Below are 20,981 nucleotides of genomic sequence, written 5' to 3'. Positions count from 1 at the left end.
TCCTCTATTCTTTTATCTGTGTCCTCTCTAGATTTATTAATCATGTCTTGAACCATGAGCACAATCTTTATTGTTATCTGAATAATTATTTCTGATTTCATTTTTCCCAGATCCTCTTTTGTTGCCAGTTCAGAGAGTCCAGGTAGTTGAGTATCAGATTGTTAAATCTTGTTTCCCTTTGGGGTTACTGTAGGTGATCTAGAAGTCTGTTTTTGAGACTTGTTTACGTGTCTTCTCATTTCCACGGGGGGCAGGTGCTTCTGGCACCTGCACGGCTCACCTTCTCTGCCCTAAGAGCTTGAGATGGCAGCAGGGGAGCTTCCTTCTGGTTGCTAGGACCAGCTTACCTTCTCTGCTCTAGGAGCTTGGGATGGCAGTGGGGGAGCTTCCTTCTGGGTGCTGGGACCGGCTCACCTTCTCTCACTGTAGGGACTCTTAATAGGATTATGAAATGCCCTCATTGCCTCTGTCCTATCCTTGTTTCTATTTTGTTACTAGGTGAGAAAGCAGTTTTACATTATAATGTTGTTCAGAGGAAACTCTTCTGTGTTTTGAGAAATGTTATATTTAAGAGAATGCAAAGTCTAAAGAAACATCAAGGATTACAGAGCCAATACATTTAGCAATACCCTCCTTCTGACTCATAATGGCTCTAAAAGAGAACTTTGAAAACTTATGCAAATGCCATTTTATAGATGTTTGAAAGAAAATTCAATAACCAGAGGCAGGTTTTCTGTGTTAATGTAAAAGTTGGATTTTTTGAAGGACCTGCACAAATGAAGTAATCATAATCTTCACAAAAAGAAAAAAATGAAGGAGTTCTTCCAATAGAGAAAAGATTAGAAATTTAATTTTAAGATAATCTTGCATTGTTCATGGATAACTCAGCTCTTGCCTTTTTCTCTGAGTATCAAGTGTAATGAAAAGAAAAGGCCTCAATTTGAAAACATAATTTCTCTTTTGCCAGAATAATTTTATGCTTCTTAAAAGTTCTTGATAATAAGTAAGTGCCAAAAATTTTTTATTCTAATTTAGGCTTTATCTTTCTGACTTCCTATCTGCTCTGGCTCCTACATTTTGTTCATCCACTCAGCTTTTTTGACTCACAACCAAAATTTACCTGGCTTTAGAACTAGAAGCACAGTTTACAATACAGTATCTAAGTATGACTTGAACTCATAGCTTGTCTAGGGATAGTGAAAGAGAGCTCTTCATAGGTTTATTTGGAAAATGAACATATACTAACTTTTATCTTTTAGTATTCTGATTTTAAGTGTTTCAATTAAGTTCAATCAAAAATTTAAGCACAAGTTATACTTATGAGATCTAGTCCCTAAGGATATAGCACATAAGTGTAACTGAGTTTTGGGGTCCAAACTTAGAGTGAAAAAAGGAAAAGAATCAGGTTATGAAAGCAATGGACCAGGCATATAGGATAAGAAGAGGAAAAGTTTGAGGATAGGAGCAAAAGGAATTTAGGATGTTCTATGTTTATAATTCCAAATAAATTCCAAATGTATATACATTTGAGTCAAGGGTTTTAAAATGTGGCTAAGCTTGACTGTCTTTAAAGTACGTAAATAAATCACCATCTCTATAAAGCACAGATATATAAATAAATAAAGCATATATAAATAAATAAATAAAGATATGTAAATAAATATAAGAATATTATGACTTCATTGGGTAATTGGTGAAAACCAGCAAAATAAAGAGTATTCACTTTCCCCAGTGCGATTAGCTGCTACTTAGGTGTAGTCAATTACATCCATTTGCAAATAAAGCCCAATGTTTCAATCTGATGGTTTACAAGGAGATAGGTAACTAAAAAGTTAGGTGAAATCTCTCACTGAGAATATTTGCAGAAATTAAGAAAGAAAAAAATCTTTTATGGGACATACAAAACTAAGTCTGCACTTGGTTGCAGAGCACCACTTTGTGACATCTACAGATATCGTAAGAAAAGTAGAGCTGGAAAGTCAACAAGTTGACCCTGATCATCAGGAATTCTTTGTGGGCAATAACCTAAAAAAGATTCAATAGTCTTGAAAGTTATTAAACTCTGCTATTTGTGTAGGAACGTTTTCTCCCACTCCACTGATTTTCGCACTGACAGAATTTTGTTAAGCACACGCCTGACCTCTATCTGTACCGTTATACATTTTGCACTCAAGGGTAGTAAAATGATAGTTGGTTAGTAGGTATGGGTGCAAGAACTTCGTTAGGGCCCCACTCTTTCATTCCTCTTGAAGATGAACCACTTAAAGGGTGGAGGTATTTGCCACTGTTTCTTCAACTACTTCATCGTCTGGAAAATTGCTGCCCTAGACTTGCATGCCTTCGACTGAGTGATTGAAAAGTTTGCTCAATTTTGATATTGTGTTTAAGCAGGTGGATTTGGTCCATGTACCCAGAGTAATATTGGCAACTGGAATATTAAACAAGTTGCATTTTGGCTTTCATACGCTATTCTTTCATTTTATTTATGTAAATAAGTCATGAAGGGAAGAGGTATTTTATTTTTTGTTTTGAGACAGAGTCTCACTAATTTTCTAAATTGGGGAGCCTGGGTCGAACTATAATCTTTTCTCCTTCAACTTTGCAGAGTGTTGAGAAAATAATCATGACCCACAATACCTTACATAAAGAGCCTTTTGAGAGACTTCAGTGAATGTGAGATCATTTTATTTTATCATCAAATAGTGTTCTGTTTCAATGTCTATTAACACATTTCAAATTTTGTTTAAAATATTGGTTTTGTGTAATATTTTATACTCATGAAATTTCAGAAGCCATAATAACTTTTTTACTTAAGGTTACCAAGAAGTTATTGTTAAATCTCTGCAAAAAGTAAGAGGACTTCTGGTTTCCAGTCTCACATGTAAAGAATGTAGAAATCCTTATTTCAGTCTGTTTTGGAACAAGATGAAGGGTAGGACAATTTTTAAATCAACAGTTTTTCCTGAGCCCATCAGAAAATTGAGGTCATGGGCCCCCTAAAATTGGAGAGAAAGACGATTACAGAGAGTCACAGCTTACCAAGATCAGAAGTGCACAAACAGAAGCCTGTCTCTGAGGACAGTGTCAGTTGAAACACACTATGATTGACGAGTTGCTGGAGGCTTGGGGTGGACATGTGCCAATTGAACATTCCAGGGGGCCCCACACTTTAACCACTCATACTTCTAGATGCCTAAGTAGGTTTCCAGGGTGAAGAGCAGAGAAAATCCGCAGGTGTTTCCAGCAAAAGGAGAAGAAAAATGGCCATTTAAAATGCACTTAGAGCATTTCTTCCCTCTTGAGACTCTATCCTTAATGGAAACTCTTTGTAAGGGCCTAATTGAAGTATGTTTTCTTCTTTTTAATTTCCCCCTTTTCTATTAGAGAAAAGGTCATTTAATAGAAAATGGATAGTATTATCAACAAATAGTACTAGAACTGAATATGTAATCCAAGAAAATGCTTTTCATAAAAATTAACTTGAAATAGACCATAATATAAAATATAAAACTATAAAACATTTAGAAGATAAGTTAGAAAAAAATTTAGAATTGCTGAAGATTTTCTAACTACAGCATCAAAATATCAAAAAATAAAGAACTGATAAGTTGGAATTCATTAAAATTAAAAATTTCTCCTCTGTAAAAATACACTGTTAAGAGATTAAGCTGCAGATTTGGGAAAATATTTGCAAAACACCTACTTGATAAATGGAACATTTAAAATATACAAAAGACTCTTAAAATACAAAAACACGAAAACAAGCAATCCTAACTTTAAAAAATGGACAAAGTAATCCCAATAGAAACATCTAGCCAAAAGATACATAAGTGGGCAAATAAGCATATGAAAAAGTTTTCAACATCATATATTATTAGGGAAAAGCAAATTCTCCAATTTTCACTGTGTTTTTTAATCACCTATAATTGCTTTATTACCAAACTCATGAAATAGTACATAGTATTTGATTTCACTATTTTTTGAGTTAACAGGTATACAACCATAGAATTTTTAGTAAATGGGTTAGTCCATTTTATCATAACTTGTCAATTCTAAGGAAAGAAATGAAGAAGATAACATTGCATTCTTGAGAGGCCAGAAATCTAAACCATGTTAAAGCTTAATACTGTGGTTATCTTATCTTGCATATCTAGCCTATGTGAATGAACAAGTCAGTGTCAGGCCTGAAATTCAATCAAGAGATATGATCCTTTGGAGATCCAATGAAGGAAACCAAGAAATATCACATCATAAAGCAAAATCTTGGCAACTGAATGTATGAAAATGCTGAAAAATATTTACTAAAGCTGGACATAAAATACAATCTGAATTTGCGTTTTTATGTAAATATTAAATTGAGAAGAATAAAATCTGAATTTCAAATTTTTAGAGTAATTCAGGAATTTTACTTCCTATAATATCTCATTGGCAAAGGAAATCATATATATTTACAGATATGTGTCACTGAAGGAGTTCATTGTATAGATATAGAGATTTTTTTAGGTTGTGGGAATTACTGGATATTTTATATCTTCCTTTTCTTACTTGTCCTTCTTCAAGAATCTAGTTTTGAAAATTTAGGGATACTGGTGTTTTGCTTGCAGCCACAACAAAACTACAAAATAAACTAATCAAACTATCATATTTAAAATGAGTTTTAAAATGAAAACACCTTTTATAATGAAAAATCTTGGAATCTTTGGTTTATATGGAGAGAACCTCCTTTTTTGGACTGCTCTATACATGTGTGTATATGTAGATAATCCTAAGTCCATATTTGTATGTGTGCTGCTTTAGGTTTGGAGCAGGGACATTTAAAATTCCTATTAATATGCATATGCTAAATTATATAAAATGGCCTCAATGATATGACCAAATATTTTCAGGAAAGCAAGTGTTTTTTGTTGCAATATTAAACAGCAAAAAGGAAAAGTAAACAGAATGTTGATACTTGAAGTCTAAACAATTAAGAATACTTTGGGAGACACTTTGATAATATTTTATTTTAAAATGCACATAAACACAGTCAAATGGACAAAATATGTATATTGAATGTAAGCAAAAGACATATTCTATTGTAGACTATGAGATACAATTGTATTTAATTTTATAACCAATTTACTAAATGAACATAATGCTCAAATTCATGTTTAATTACTATATATCCTTTATAGTATGCACCTCTATGATAGCCACAAAATAAATTAGAGTTTTATAATTCTTGTATTCCAGACCCAAGCAGTTAAAAAAAAATAGTGGAGGTATATTAAATAACATCTAATGCTGAGAGCTTCTGATAAGCAGAATAATAAACACTATTAAATTGAAGGGTACATTCAAAATAATACCCCGAGAATGTTCCATTTTATAACTCCTTGTCTTAGTTAATTTTCTCATTGCTGAGACAAAATACTCTATGCTCAAAGTTGAGGGTGAAAAGTTTATTTAGCTCACAGTTTGTAGAAGTTTCAATCGATAATCAGCTGGCTCCAAGGCAAGGTGGCATGACAGACAGGCATCACAGAGGAGAAACAGTTCATGGTGGGCAGAAGGTAGCAAGGCAACAAGGGATGACCACAGCTCTTTCTGTTCCTTATATCTTATCCAGACTACATGAGGTGGACAGCACTCACATCCTTAATCCTAGTGCCTTGATCCTAGCATTGCACCACGAATCAATTGCAGTCTACACTCTCTAGATCTAGCTACCTCTGAAAAATTCGCACTTATGACTGTATGAGGCTTTGGGGAGACATACAGACACAACCCATAACATTCCTCAATGTATGTCAGCTACTTCCAGAATAAATAATTAGGAAAATACAGTGAACACAATTATTTGAAAAGTTTATGAATCTTTATGAATCTTTTTTTCATTTTACAAGTGGATTTTTTACATAATTCTCTCAGCCATTAACTAGTGCTAGAATTACCCACAGTATCAATTAAATTTGGTAAATAGCAAGTGTACCATGGTGAGATGTATGAAGACATGAAGACAAATGGCTGTTTTCTTTGAGAAGTTTTTACTCTTGTAAGAAATTAAATATTTTCTATGACTTCTTTGGGTATCTTAGTAATATTATACTACTTGTAATCATAAGTAAATCTAATATGTGTGTATAATTATACACATGCTTAGAGGCATTATGGTTGGTAGAACTGTCCCTCAATGGCCACATGTTAAAGGATTGGTGGCCAGCCTGTGGCCTTTGAGAGGTGGTAGAACCTTTAAGTGGGAGTAGTAGTAGTAGGGGGGGTTGAGTTCTTGGGGTGTTATGGCTTATATCCAGTTGTTCTCCAAAAGCCTCATGGGGTCATAGGTGGGGCTTTTCAGAGGTGGCTGGATCTAGGGTGTGTGATGCTGAAATTAAGGGTGCCCCACTCTGGGTGGAGTGTACCCACCCTAAGGGCAGGTAGCCTAGCTGAAATATAAAGGACAGAAAGATGGCTGCTGCTGTTACTCTGCTGCTTTGCTGCCTTATGTCTATCCTCCATTGCCATGGACTATTTCTTCTCTGCAATGCCCCTCTGCCATGCCACCCTGCCTTAGAGCCAGATGACTATAGCCTGAAATCTCTACAAACTGTGAGCAGAAATAAACTTTTCTTCCTTTAACTTTGAATGTCAGGTATTTTGTCTCAGCAGAGAGAAAAGTAACTAAGACATGGGGTGTATCCCTGAAGGGAATGTTGGGATTCCAGCCCTTTTCCTTCTTTGCATGCTTCCAGGCTACCAGGAGGTAAGAAGATTCTTCCATTTCATACTCTCACCATAATGTGCTGCCTCACCATAGGCTCAAAAGCAGTAGGGTCAAAACTGACCTTCTAAAACTGGGAATCAAAATAAGCTGTTTTCTCTAATTATGTCAATTAATCTGTTATCTGTCATAGTAACAGAAAGCTGACTAACATGAGAGGTACTGTTTGTGTGGTAAACAAGATTCTTTTTGAAAAATCAAAATATATAATTATAGTTGGGTTAGGAAGCTGATATTTAGAAGGGCAGTAAAGAAGTATTATGAAAATTTTGGAAACATAAATACAAATTAAGAATTTTTGACTTTTTGTAGTTTACTATTTTCATAAAGAGATAAAAATATATAGGTAGCACTGTCAACATAATTGAAAAATAATATATCCCTAGCATGCATTGAGAGAAAACAAATTGAATATGTAAGCAGTAAGGCAATTTGAACAAGGTTGTCATTTGAGTCCTACTGAAACAAAATAGGGTTGAGCTTTTTCTGTGAATATTTTTCTAAATAACAGCAAAACAATAATAAAAATGTCATGCCTACTTCAATGTTACACTAAGCAGATAGGAATAGTATACTCTCAATTTTCTTGAATTTATGCACAATAGCAGTTTGTGATCCTTATGTAGAAACCAATGATTTTTCTTTAAATTTTTCTCACTTTGTTACTCTAAAACGTTAATATTCCTTATTAATTAAAAATGTGTGCACGAGTGAAGGTAAGATGAGTTTCCTATGAAATATCTTTTGCTAACCAGTAACTGGAAACATAGAAGGTTTCATAATATTTTGAAAGTGAATCTATCTCAGAAGTCTTATTTTAAAAATCTAATTATGCTTGTTTCTGCTGTTTTTTGTTCTGAATTTTTTAATCTATTTCTGAAGCTTCACCTTGGGTGATCAGAGTCACCTCTCTCAAAAACCTTTTCTTTAGTCAATTCTCACAAATCCTTGTAGTTTCAAAAACTAAAGGTCTTTTTTGATTAATTAGCTAAACATATTAGAGTATTTACTACGTTTGCTTGCTCTGAACACGATAGAGGTATGAATGAATACTTGTTTTCCAACTGACAGAAAAGTTGTAACAATCAAAACATTTTCTTGGACTACTAATTTACTCTCAATTTTTTCAGTCACTTGGCTTATTTTAACTTCTAAACTGTTATGGTTTATGTCCACATGTTCCCCAAAATGTCTTATGTTTATAAGCAGGAGTTTGGGGAGGTAACTGGATCACGGGGGCAAGATATTCATAACTGGATTAGTCTAATGATAAGTTACAGCTAAATGTGATGTTGAGAGGAGGTGTAGGGGACAGGGGAAGGGGACGTTACCAGAACCTCTGCAGTTAGTCCTGGTCTCCTGCGAGCCACGGCAGCACACGGCGAATTACAGGAAAGGTAGAAAAATGAGACCGAGAAGAAGCTGAGCTTTGGGTCTGATCAGTGCTGCTCTGGGCAGCAAAGACAAAAGCCCCCTAGCTTGCAGCACTTTTTATTCAGTACATCGGAGAAACAGATGTAACAAGTGAAAAAGAGTTCAGTACTTCACATTGGGGTAAACAAGGTGTAACAGAAACCTGGGGGGCAGTGGAAATCTAAGAACAATGAGGAATTATGCAGATGAAGATTTGGTTCCTCTCTGGCGTCTCCCGCAGGTGTGGTCTTGTCCTGGAGATTGCAACATCCCCGGGGGGATCACTCAGGTCTCAGTTGTGACCAGAGGCCAAAATGCAATTATGTCTGGAATGTCCTAGCTGGGCTGTAGGCAGGAGAACTAGGCCTACTCAAATGATTTTTCCTAGAATTATGTAGCATTGCTCCCAACAAGGAGGTGGGTCACTTATGGCATGACCTGGAAGAATGTATCACCTTTCCTCTCCTTCCACCTCTCTCTGCTTCCTGCTTCCATGCTATAAGCTGTTTCTCTTCTGCTGTGTCACCCAGCCTTGAGGCCAGCCGAGACTGTGAGCTGACACATCTACAAACTGAGAAACAAATTAACCTTTCCTCCTTAGAATTTTTGATGTCGAGTATTGTTTCTCAGTGATGAGAAAGTAACAAAAACATAAATTATATTCTTAAAAAAATACATACATATTTCCAAAAATATGTTTTGGTCTCAAAAAGGTTAAGTCATTAATAAGTAAATGATTAGAGAAAATAATTATTCCTATGTCCTCTTCACTTTATATGTGTTCCCACCTGTCCCAAAAATAATGTATTAGATATGTTTGGCTCTGAGAAAATGTTGTTTAGTTGTAAAAATGAGGAGACTGGTAGAATCATAGAACCTACAGTTTGGAAGTGACCTCAGAGGGCATCTAATTTAACTGGGTGCCTCATGGATTGATGTCTTCTGAAAGACTTAAGAGCATTGGCTTGCAGTTTCTGCTTGAATACCTCCAAAGTAAGGAAGCTCACTGTAAATACATTCAAAGATTTCAGTTTCTAGAAAGCATAGTTAGAAATCTCTGTATATCCTTAAGATCAAGTTCAGTTTCATAAGTCAGTAACTCAAAAGCCCATATTCTTTATAACTTAATTCTGTTGTTCATAGCTTAAAACTAGAATCAAATCATGCATTAGATGCCCTTCCTTGGAAGAAGTAATCTCCACACACAGGAGATACCTGGCATCTGATATAGGCCATTTCTGAGAGTGAGATTTTTAAGTTTGTTTTTTTTATTAGTTCAGGAAATACAGTTATCTGATAGCCTGAAAATGTCTAAACTATAGGACACATTCAAACTATAGGAGAATTATTTGTTGTATCAAAACTGGTCAGTAGATTAAAACAATTAAGGGACTTGGTGCACATTTAAGAAAAATTATAGTAGATGAGGAATATGTGCCTATTGAGGTTGTGTGTGTATGTGTAAATATGTATATAAATGTTTGAAGAAGTTGAAAACAGCTTGTTTTGATTTCCTCTTTGTATGCCATGTAAACTTAGCTCAATTTTTAGAAGAGAAAGGAATATATTTGACTGCTATACTTTCATCTTTGATTCATCTGTGTTTTTATTTTAATATAAATGGCATAGGAAAGTAGAAACTTACAAACAACTTCAGGTGAATTGTGTATATTAGATCAAATCCATAGAGATTTTCTGGTGTGTTTGGTGGGGTAAGTGTGTCAGGGGGGAAGTGATAACCATTTCAGTTTGAAGGGTCACGCAATTTGGCCATGTTTAGTACTCTCAAACTAAAATTACAGCTTTTGATTCTTTTGAATTTGAGAAGCAAGATACTTTACTTGCAGAATGTAAAGAAAAAACAGCTAGATTTTGTAACTATATACTCTTTCTCTTTGAACAGCAGATCTGAGATATTTTAAAATAGAACTTCATTATAAATACTACTTATACATTTAAAATCCTATGTGTGTTATGTATGATGAAAGTGAAACTAAAGAATTTATTTTAGAATATATTTATAATTTTACTAATAAAAAGTTTTATACATAAACAAGTAAGACCAAACACAAAGCACTTTAAAAAATTAACACTATTATTATTGTTGTACTTTATTTGCTGAAATTAGGGGGAATCTTCAACATGATGTCCATCATATAATTTTAAGTATGCCAAATTGTGAACAATTAACTTTGATTTTATAAAAAAATTTACTGAATTTTATTTTTTCTATTCTTTAAATGTATGCTTTTATTTTCCAGGCAAGTTTAGACGTTCAAAAAAGACATTTATTTATTTATTTTTTAAAGACATTTAAGTAAGTCAAATTTTTATATAATTTCATGTATTGGAGTAGCTTTTTCCTTTGCGTTCTTTTGTAGAATTTTAAGTTTCTGGAACAGAGGAGCTTCAATTGACTTTTCTTGGCTCTGATATCACTTTAAAAACATTGTGTTTATAGCATACTTTCTGATACATTTTGACCTATTTAAAAAATTCAATCTGATGCTTCACAGATTTCTATAGTTAATGGAAACTCAGCCACATCCATTTGTATGAATTAAGATTTAACTCTTGAAAAAGAATATGAAATAATACATCTGACAAAATAAGCATATTCAGAATATATAAAGGTCTTCTACAAATTAACAATTAAAACACAAATAAGTAATTTTTTAAGTGTGAAAAATAATTGAACAGACACATCATAAAAGAAGATCCAGAAACATCCAGTTAACACATGAAAAGCTATCCAATATCTTCAGTTAATAGGGAAAATCAAATTAAAATCACAATAATATACTATTGTTTAAAGAAGTCATTTTATCCTCCTACTAGAGATGACTGAATTTTCTGCCTTCTATATATCCTCATCAACATTTTGTATTGTGAAGCCTCCCATTTCAGTGTGTGTGAATTCATATTTCATTGCTCAATACACATGCCTTTTTGTGGCAGTTTCTTCTGAGATAAATTTATTCTTATCCTACTATTAAAGAATCCCACACCAGGTATTTTCTCAAAACAATTGAAACAAATACATATTCACAAAAAAGAACTTCATAGGATGTTATGACAGCCACATTCATTATAGTTAAAATTAGAAGCGCTGTAAACATTCATGAACAGTGGAATTGTTAAATTGTGCTATAACTAACAAACAGCATATGAAAAGAATAAGGAAAACAAGAAGAGACAGAGCATATCATATACAGGTGCAAATTTCTTATGATGAGTGTTATCACTATGTATATCTAAAATGAACCAATAAATATGTTTTGCTTCAAAATCTATAATAATATGGATGGATTACAAAAACTTTATGAATAGAAGCCACTTTTTAATGTTACTAGTTATTAATTTAAAAATACTTTTCTATCACTTTCTACAAAATTCTAAATACAAGGCATCCTGTATGTCCAATAGCTCTATCTCAGTATGACTACCACTGACAAGTAGCTATTTAAGAACTTGAAATTTTGTTTAGTGTAATTTAAATAGTGTTATTGCTTGTATCTAGATGTCTGCCCAAAGCCTCATCATAGGCGGTGATTTTCGGAGGTGGCTAGTTCTACTGTGTGTGATGATGGTATTTAGGATGTTATGCTGGGATTAATGGTACCGTGCTAGGATTAAGGGTTCCCTATCCTGGGTATCAGTGCTACTATCCTAAGGGCAGGTACCTTGGATAGAGTGTAAGTGACAGAGCAGCATGCTTAGGCAGCACATATGCTAAAATTAGAATATAAGGGACAGAAAGAGGGCTGCTTCTATTGCTGCTGCCTCTCACTGCTGCTTCTTTGATACCATGTTTCTCTGTTTGCTTTCTGCTCACTGTGAAATGTTTCTCTTCTGTGATGCCCCTCTGCCATGCCACCCTGCCTGGGAACCAGCCAGCTATGAACTGAAACCTCTACAAACTGTGAGGTACAATAAATCTTTACTCTTTTAACTTTGGGTGTTAGGTATTTTGTCTCAGCAATGAGAAAAGTAAGTCAAAAAGTAAATTTTAAATTTTATTTAACTTTAGTTAATTTAATTTTAAGGCTAGCTGGTCACATATTGTTAGTGGTAACTACACAGGACAGCACAATTCCACATCCTGTTTTAGGTGGTAGTTAAATGGGTGTCTCATGCTATTAAAACTCATCAAACTTAAATCTTAGTAGTTTGTTACATTTACACTGTACTTCAGATAAAACAATGTTTATATGTAAGAAAACAGCAAAACTCAAAAGATGCAGTGACTATGGAGGATGTACTTAGAAAGATAAGAAGACTAAGGCTTCATCTATCCTTAGAGTTCAGTAAAACACAGCAGATTAAAAGATTAAAGGAAAGCCTCCAGACCCAACTCAGTCTCGTCTGCCTCAGCTTTTCTTTTCTTTTTTTTTTTTTTTGGTACCAGGGATCGAACTCGGGTCTGTGCGCTTGCACTGCAGGCGGCAAAACCACTGAGTTAAATCCCCAGCCCATGCCTCAGCTTTTCTTAAACACTTTATGTATAAACTGAATCCTGCAGTATGCCATCTATTTCTACAGTAAGTGACATATGTGATTAATTGCATTGATTTAATTGAACAGTGGATGCTTTGGGTTTGATCACCTTCAGTGGCCAGCTTCAAACTAAATTAGTTCCCTGGACCCCAGCTATTCCATTGCGATTAATTCCATTTTTACCATTGGTCCCCCATTAATATTAATATAAATTGTATCAGAAGCTCTATGGTTTTGAGTTTAACAGGCTAATATTTGAGCTCCAGAAGTTTTTGTGGATGCTGGTAGAAAATGACAAGCTCATGGGTCACTGACATAGGGTTTACTTTTTTACTCACAGAAAAGCAGGAACATGGAGTTCATGTCCCTGTGGTTTATTTTTGTCTCCAAATTCCTTATTGGTAGAGACAATCACCATGGATGCTAAATGCATCTTCTGATTCTATCTCAACTAAGGATTCCTGAAAATAGGAAATCCTAGTCTTTTCTAATAGCTTATAAAACAGTCCACTGAAACTTTGCTGTGCGGTGGGGGACAAATTTTTATCTTCCAAGGCTGTTTGCTATACAAACATCTTTGAAAGACTGGAATAATGGTGCTTATGATTTCACAGAAAAAGGTTAACATAGCAGATCTTGGAAAGGTCTTGCAAGCTATGGGACTGATCTTTGGCTGGCATCTGGGAACATGATTGTTGTGCAGTTATACAAAAATGTCCCCAAATTATAAGAGAATCTTATTGTGTCTAGATTATTTGTATTTACTTTCTTTCCGAGAGTATGAAATTTAAGAATGTTCTAGGCAGAGGATGCCACCTAATCAACCCCCAGAAAATTCCTTGGTCATGAATCCCACTGAGTTGGCTCATAAATAATCATACTTAACATATTTTGTTACAACTACTTTCTGGATTAATTAAGTGAGTGAGTGCAAAGTGACTGCATTGGGAGAAGATTATCGGAAGCTTGTGCATGGTGTCCTTTGGAATTTGTCCTGAGTGTTACTCCCTTTTGCTTATGTGGATTTGTTTCATTTCACTGTAATAAATTATAGCTGCTAATGTGTTACTATGTTGAGTATTGTGACTCCTCCTAGAAAAAAACTGAATATGACACTAGTTTTACAATGTCAACACAATGTGACACACACACAAGAGACCCAGGATAATTGTTTCCCAAAAACTTGAAGCTAAATTTTCTTACAAATTTTGATATTTATCCTTCACTTGGTAAACGTGTGCTTCACACAACTATTACATTAAGAGGATAAATTCAGCTCTCAGTACTCCAGTATTCCCTTAATTTAAGTCCACACAATACAGGCAAAAAATAGGCGCAATGTGATTTTGGTAACGTTTGTGTTAACTGGGTTTTCCTGACCCTTCCCAGCTCTTCTTAGGTGCCCTGATACATTGTGCCACTGCCAGCTACTCAATCCGTTATGACTTCCTAAGTCTCCGTAGATTGCTCTCTTCCTATGCAAATGATATTAAAATGTATTTGCCACCAATAGGCAAAGAAAACTCTATCACTTCGGAAGTTAACTAGTTCCCTGACAAATAAACTTGGATTTATAATATAGTAAGTTCATACATTCTGGGATCATCCATTTTAACAAAAATCAATTGAGCTCAACAAATATGGATTACACATCATTTGTGAGTCAGAACTTAGAGATGAAATGAACAATGTTTTAAAGTTTCTAAGTTAAAAAATACCATTGCACATTAAGAAAGCAACTTGATTTATTAAAATCAATACTTGACTACAGAATAGATTAGGTAAGATTTGATCCTTGTTTGAGTGATTGAACTCTTCACATTTCAATAGTCACCTATATAAAATTAGGAAATTGAGTTGAAAGTTTCTTAAAGTCCATTTTAGATAGAACATGTATTCAATAGCAGAGTTCTTTTCTTACCCATTACACTGCCTAATAATTATTATGATAATAATAGGTAACAATTATTTGGACACTAAATAATTGTCAGATACTATCTACAAATAGATTGTTAATAATAGAAACAATAGAAAATATTCAGCCTACATTTTACATTTTCTCATTGATTTCCCATGTCAAGCTGGTAAAATATTTTACTAATTAATATAAAAGGCAGACCCTAAGTGAATTAGCCAGTCAAAAAGCTATTGAATGAATGTGAATCAAAATCCAGTCATTTTCATCCCAAATTCTATCTGCTTAATGGTGTATGAGTGTAGCTTGGAAATTTACCTCCTTTTATCCCCAGGCAGAAAGCAGTTTGATTCTCTAATGTAACAATAGCACCTCAGAACAGTGCAGGAAGCAATGTTCCCTGTAGCTCTGGGGCTTGCCAGAATTTTGTAACTTATTTATACTACTATCCATTCATTTACTTATTCACTTACCTGTACATTTTGATATAATTACACATTTTGAATTCTCTATTGTGAAGGAATAGGCAGAGTAATTTCTCTATTCAGTTAAAATTGTTTCAGGTATTTACAAAGTCAGATGGAGAGTCACAAACATATTGGTTATATGTCTGGGAGCTGACATGAAAAGGTACCACAGACTGTATGGATTAAAAACAGAAAATTTTCTCATTTCTAGAAAGTAAAAGTCTAAGAACAAGGTATCAATCAGATTGATTTATTTTTGAGACCTCTCTTATTAACTTGTAGGACCTATATGTGTATTTGTAGGTCTTTCTGATGATGTGTTCTAGTTTTCTCTTCCTATAAAGACGTCTTAGTAGATTAATGTATGCTCCAATGTCCTCATTTTATCTCTCTAATTACTTTACCTTCAATTACAATAATATTCTGCAGTACTGGGCATTAGGATTTCAACACAGAAATTTTGACAAAAACAAAACAAAACAAAACAGGTTCGGAAGCCAGATTTCCATTGCAGATCCATTTGCTTAGGGTACCTGAGACTTTTGCAGAGCTAGTTAACTTTTTAAGTCTTCTTATTCTCATCTGTAAAATGAGAGTTAAAAGAAGATTAAAAACTATTAAGTAAAAACAAAAGACATGATGAGAACTCAATCCACACTACATGTTATTATTTCTCTCATGAAATTCAGATGTTGTGATTCTGCATCCCTATCCTTCCACACTGAGATTGCCTCCCCCCTCAAAGTACTCCTCAATGGATATACAATCTTTTTATAATACTTACTTATATATACATATATATATATATATATATATATATATATCTTTTTGATCAATCAATCTAGCCTCCTTAAGGATTTATGGGCATCTCCTTAAGACTGGAGAAAATACAAGCAGCCTTAGAAAGTGCTTTGAAATCAGTGGTTCAAAACCATCAAAGTGAAGATTAGTTCTTGACTTATGATACACCTCAGCTGTATCTGGTGCCATTGCCAACTTATTTTCAGAGGATCACTACCATCACCTGCTCTGTAACTCATTTCAGGCACTTCTGAGAGAGAACTACAACATCTGTACCACAAATACATGTAAAATTAGGACAAACAGGTGTTTTTGAAAGTCTACTGGTGGATTGGGATTTCTGAAAAATTTAACACTGAAAGGTGGAGAAAGTCTTTTTCACATCTACCCCCTGAGAGCAGAAAGGTGGGAATGGGAGGCATGGTCTCCTGCAGGGCTGTGTATTCCTACTGTGAGCCCACATGACTGAAGGCTCAAGTTCAAATTGCTTTAGCACTTCAGATTGCATGATCTATGTCTACTGTTCTCAAACATGCCTATAAGGACTAGGGCAGTTTGTTTTTGTTCCAGGCCAGATGTTTAACTGGAAAACAAATTCACTTCCCCATGTAAAAAAGTGCTGGAATTTTACCCAGGTCACCAGTATAGACTTATTTTTTGAGTCCTAATTAAAGAGTACCTCTTTGAACAGCTCTGTTTTTCTTTCCCGGAGAAAGAACTCAGAATGCCATCTCAATCATCCAAGCTGTCTTATGCTATTGAATCTATATAAAGAAGAGATTTTTAAGGTGCTGAAACCTAGTACCCAACTCACTCCTCTCACCCTCCAACCCTCAGGAAAATTATATGCACCCTCAGCAGCAGCAGTGACAGACAACCTTGCTTGGGATGCGGGGAGGGGGCGATGTTTCAGCCTCTGAAAGGGGAAAAGTATGTTTTAATAAAGAGCAAGGTGGAGGGTCAGGGATTTAGTTCAGTGGTGCCCCCGCCTGCCTCGCAAGTGCAAGGAGCTGAGTTTAATGCCTGATACCAAACAAAAGCAAAAACAAAAACACCCCAAACCCAAAAACCAGACAGCACAGTGGACCAGAGGATTAGTTCGTGGCTGCCAGGAAACAGAGCAGGAGCAGAGGGCCAGAGAGGAAGAGCCATGGGACCAGAAATCTCATGTCTGTGCCTCTATCTCCCATCCAGGTGGACCTAGAAATGTGCTCTACTATTCTCCAGGATGGATCTCAAAGCCAATCAAATTGAAAGTCCACCCTAAATGCCAGATCAAAAGACGCAAGTTTCTACTCCCATCTTTTCTTTGATACTATGTGATTTTTAATATTAGTAATTTTCCTCCATTTTGTAATCATCCATCTGATAAAAACAAAATATTATATAGGGTCATTTTCCAACAGAATAGGTAAAAAGGTATTTATGAAGAATTTAACAAGAAAAGTTATTACAGAAGTCATAATTTTAAGAAATATTAAAAAATTGGTAAGAATCCAATTGAATTACAGAAAAGAAAATAAATAATAAAAAAGTACAGGTGTATAAAAGTGAATTAAAAGTGTAGTACTTAAAACTTCAGGAATAATTAATTTGTTTTCAGTTGCTATTAATATGATTTTATCTAACATTGATTTAGAATTCACAAGGAGCCAGATATTTTTCCAATTATGTTTAAATTATTTTAAATATTTACAGCTATAATTCAAAGAAAATTGGTTGTACTCATTTTATAGGTAATGGAAGTAAAGATATTTCAGAGAGATTTAGTAATTATATCAAAGACACACAGTGTATCTCAGGAAAAACAATCCCTAAACTTAAACTCAGACTGTTTCTCCTATGATCTACTGATTAATGTGATCACTTCTGACACAAGCTACCTAGAGATTTCCTTCTGTACAACCACCAGGGAACTGTAGAAACAGACAGGATTTAGTAGTATCTTCTAATGTATTTCAGTTCTGACATCATCTATCTGGAGATAGTGTCTCCTATCACTTTTTGAGGCCTCAGCCCTCAAAAATTTCCCCTTGAAACTTTAGATGCCAGTTGCAAGCCCCTAGGACATTTTATATATATTAAATTTTGTATGTTGATTATATTAAATTTATATGTATATTCCAATATGAAAGTATTTTCTTTGCTTTTAAATAGTATAGAAAGTAATGTTCTAAAAAAATAATTTACTTTACCTGACTCATTGGTAACAGGTAAATCTACCATCACCAATTTTATATGAAGACAAGTATCTTTTTATTTCATGGTGCCACATATAAATTATACATTTTCCTTTCTAATTTTATTTTGTTAAATTTTTAGCTACTATATAAAAAGATAAAAATTGCATACATGAATAGGGTATCATGTAATTTTCAATACATGTGTATATTATGCAATGCTTAAATCAGGTTAAACATAGTTATCTCATCAAACATTTGTCATTTCTTTGTTGTAAAAAGTTTCAAAGCCCTTTCTTCTACTTTTTTCAAATACATCACACATGATTTCTGTGCTCACCATTCTGTACAATAGCATACCAGAAGTATGTGTGTCTACACACCATTGATCACACACACAGACACACGCACACTGTCTCTAGCCTCTGGTAGTGACCATTCTAGTCTTTAACTTCTATGGGATAAACTTACATGAGATCATATGGTGCTTCTCTTTCTCTCTGTCTTTTTCACTTAATGCAGTAATCTCTATTTCTGTCCAGGATTTCAGTTTTTTTAAAAAGCTAACTAATATTTCACTGTGTGTATGTACCATACTTTCTGTGTCTTTCATCGGTTAACAAAACACTTAATTTTTTTTTTTATTTTCTGACTGTGAATAGTGCTGAAATGAACATGAGAATTCAAGTGTCTCTTTGACGTACTGACTTTATTTCTTTTGGATATGTACCCAGTAATAGAATTGCTGGATCATATAGTTCTATGTTTCTATGTTTGATTTCTTGAGGAACCTCTACGAGTGTTTCCAATATGACTGTAAAAATTTACATTCCCACAAAAGGCTTTAAACTTTTGCCTTTTTACCACCTCCTCACTAGAACTTATCTTTAGTCTTTTTAGCCATTCTTTTTTTTCAACTTTTAATTTTCATTAGTATGTGTTTGTAGTAGATAATGACTACATTAATTGTGAGGAGTTAGTACATGTACAGAATACATCTTAATTCTCATCATGTCCCTTTCCCTCCCTGTCCCTCTTCTTAACTGGGTAGCTGATTTTCCTTTCTAGTTTGGATTTGAATTTCTTTGATGAGTCGTGATTTGAACACCTTTTCATATACTAGTTGGCCATTTGCATGTCTTCTTTAGAGAAATGTATATTTAGATTTTTTTTTTTTTTTTTTTTTTTTTTTGCTATTGAGCTCTTGGGATTTCTCTAAATTCCAATCCCTTGTTCAATATAGCTATTGCAAAATTTTTTTCCATTTCTGGTTCCTAGGTTGTCTCCGTAGTCAGTTGAATATTTCCTTAATGTGCAAGTTTTTAGTTTGCTATACACCCATTTGTCTATTTTGACATTTATTTTTCTGTGTTTTGGTGTCTTTTCCAAAGAATTACTTCTCATTCCAAAATTCAAAAACATTTGATAATTTCAGGTCTTATATTTAAGGCTTTAATCCATTTTGAATTGATCTTTGTAACTTATGAGAGATAGGAGTCTAGTTTCTTTCTTCTGCATATGGATATTGTTTTCTCAACACAATGTATTGAAAAGATTGTTCTTTCTCCAATGTATGTTCTTAGCACCTTTATCAAAAATCAGTTGGCCATACTTTTTCTTTTGAGAAGTGTCTATTTATTTCAATTGTCCATTTTTTGGTTGTGTCTTTTTATTTTTGTGAATCCTTTCTAGATTCCTAATATTATTTTTTTGGTACCGGGGATCAAACTCGGGTCCTTGTTCTTGAACAGCAGGCGGTGAAACCACTGAGCTAAATCCCCAGCTAGATTCCTGATATTGATCCTTTTTCTGAGGAGGAGCTCGCAAGATATTTTTCCTATTCTGTAGGTTGTCTCTTAATTCTGCTGTTTCCTTTGTTGTGTAGAAGCTTTTTATTTTATGGGAGCTATTTAGTGATTCTGGACATTATCTCTCGCAAAGTTGGTATTCTGTTCAGAAAGTCCTTGCCCACACGTTTTTAAGAATTTTACCTATATTGTCTTCCAGTAGATTAAGTGTTATGGTTTTAACATTTAGATCTTTGAGATGTTTTGATTTTAGTTAAGTACACGGTGAAATATATATGTTTGTATTCGATTTTCTGCAGGGGGATAACCAGTATTCTCAGCACCATTTGATAAAAAGGCTATTTTTTGGCCAAGGATTTAGCTCAGTGGTGCCACCGCCTGCCTCGAAAGTGCAAGGTCCTGAGTTTGATCTCTGATACCAAAAAAAAAAAAAAGAAAGAAAGAAAGAAAGAAAGAAAGAAAGAAAGAAAGAAAGAAAGAAAGAAAGAAAGAAAGAAAAAGAAAAAGAGGCTATCTTTCCTTCAGAGTACGTTTTTGGCCACTTTGTCAAAGATTACATGGTTGAATGTACATGGGTTGTTCCTGCATCCTCCACTCTGTTCAACTGTCAATAAGTATACAAAAAAATTCAACATCTCGCCATTATAGAAATCCAAATTAAAACAATATAGAGATTCCATCTTACTCTAGAAAGAATGGCTATTACCAAGAAATTCAATAATAACAAATGCTGGCAAGACTGGAGGAAAAAGAAATCATTTGACATTTTTAGTGAAAATGTAAACTAGTACAACCATTATGGATATACATATGAAGATTCCTCAAAAACTTAAAAACAGAAGTTCCATTCAACTTAGCGATTTGTCTCTAGGTATTTTCCTGAATGAGTTAAAGACACCATACAACAGTGATCCATGCATACCCATATTTACAGCAGCACAACTCATAATACCTAAATCTTGGAAGCAGTCTATACATCTATCAACAGATGGATGGGTAACTAAAATATGATATTTTTACACAATAGAGTTCTACTTCTCCATAAAAAAGGATCAACTTGAGTCATTTATAGGAAAATGTGTGTACCTTGAGACCATGCTAAGTGAAATATATTAGACATAGAAGGTTAAATATTTCATG

Source organism: Heterocephalus glaber, unplaced genomic scaffold (assembly GCF_053883595.1).
Source record: "Heterocephalus glaber isolate CG9 unplaced genomic scaffold, H.glaber_assembly_v1.0 deba00001497, whole genome shotgun sequence".
Lineage (NCBI taxonomy): Eukaryota > Metazoa > Chordata > Mammalia > Rodentia > Bathyergidae > Heterocephalus > Heterocephalus glaber.
This window is presented reverse-complemented; position numbering follows the sequence as displayed.